Raw genomic sequence first — 1,905 nt, 5'->3', positions numbered from 1 at the left:
TTCCAATGTTTTTTAGACGACGCCAGATTTTCTTGAATTAGACTAATGTGCCCGTGGGGGCGTGTGTGGGAATCAAACATCAATTTGCTCAAAAAACACATTTGAAAATTCAAAAGACAGCTAGCTAGAATACTCCATTTCTCAAACTAAGAGCATCTCCAGCCGTTGGCCCCCGAGGAGGGGCTAAAAATCGCCCCTTGGGGGCACACCGGCGCTAACCGGCGCGCTGGGGGCGTGATGTCCCCCAGTCGCGGCGCCCACATTTAAAAAAAAAAGTTGAATACGGCGCAAACACGGCTCAAATTTAACGCAAACATCGGCGAGTTCGTTCAAATTTAAACATATTTTACAAAAAAAAGAAAAAACTACTAGGGGCTGCCCCTCGCCGTCTCCATCGCCGCTCCTCACCGTCTACCTCGCCGCTCCCCGTCGCCCGCCGCCCACCCTTGCAGTTCTACATGCCGAGGAGGTTGTAGAACCGCATGTAGTCGCCGCCGCCGTCGTCGTCGTCGTCGTTGTCGCTGCCGCCTCCGCCGCCGCCGTCCCTGCTGCATCCCTCACCTGGTTGGCGCGGCGGGTTGGACGGTCCGGGGGCGTCCTCGTCGTCGTCGCTGTCGAGGATCACGACGTCGTGCTCGTCCTCGCGCCCACGCTTGCGGGCTTCTATCTCCTCCAGGGCCCGGCGCTGCCGGACCATCTCGTCGCGGAGGTAGTCGTCCCGCGCCCACTGTATGGCGTCCTCGTCGGAGAAGCCGCGCCGGGCTATCTCCTCGTACTCCGCGGGGAGGCCGGGCTCTGGCTTGGGCTCAACGAGGACGAAGCGGCCGGAGGGGGGTGGAGTCGTCGATGCGGACGCCGGAGCTGCGGGTGCACGCGCTGACAGGCGTGTCCTGGGGCTCCGGCTTGACGGGGAGGAGGCAGGGAGAGCCCGACGAGCGGCCGGACGAGGAGGATGCCCCGGGCCGCTCCATGCACCTCGGCGTCCAGGAGCTCCCACGGCGGCGTGAGAAGGACGGGGAAGCGGGGTACTCGAGGCGCGGCGTGTCGATGTACTCGAGGACGGCCTCCAACGTGCGGCCGGGCACGCCCCACCACCGGCGCCGGCCCTTGGAGTTGAGCCTGCCGGAGGGCACGACGCCGTTCGTCGCCTCGAGCTGCTCGGCATGGCGGCGGCGGAAGTAGGGCTCCCAGAGCGGGCTGTCGGGGGTGTACCGCGGGCTTTCCTCGCCGCCCGCGGCAGGGACGCGCGGATACGTGCGATCTCCGCACGCCGCGCCGCCCCGGTGGGTGGTGGTGGCACCGGCACGCCGCCGGCGCTGATCCTCCACGCCCCAGGCACCCGCATGTCCGGCGGGGCCGGGAACTCGGCCTCGAAAAGGAGGCGAGCCTCGTCCTCGTGAAGATGGCGGCGCCCGAAGCCATTCGCCGCCGCGCCGTCGCCTGGGAAGCGCTCGGCCATTCTTCTGAACTGAAGACGGCGAGAGGAGGAAGGGGGAGAAATGGGCGCGTCGGCGGTGGAGTATCTGTGCGTGTCTCCGGCGCACCGGTTGTCGGCTTATATAGGCGGAGGCGCCGCGTGGTAGGCTTGGCCCGCGCGTTACGCGTGACGGGAGGCGTGGCGGGCGAGGGGGCGCGCGTCGCCCGGCCTTCACTGCGCCGCCCATGAGGCATCAATGGAGGCTGACCGGCGCGATAGCGCGCGCAACTTTGGCATTGATTCGCCGCGGAAAACGAGGCGATGAGGACGACGAAGCGGCGAGAAGAGAGTCGAGTCGCTGGCAAGGGGGGCCCGTGGTTCTTCGCGCCAAAAACGATTTGCCCGGCGCCCCCCAGCGTGCCGGGTTCGGGTTGGGTCCGCCGGTGCCAATTTCGGCCCGAGCCGGCGAAAACTAGGCCCTTGGGGGC

The sequence above is a fragment of the Triticum dicoccoides genome, chromosome 2B, assembly GCF_002162155.2.
Source record: "Triticum dicoccoides isolate Atlit2015 ecotype Zavitan chromosome 2B, WEW_v2.0, whole genome shotgun sequence".
Classification (NCBI taxonomy): Eukaryota; Viridiplantae; Streptophyta; class Magnoliopsida; order Poales; family Poaceae; genus Triticum; species Triticum dicoccoides.
This window is presented reverse-complemented; position numbering follows the sequence as displayed.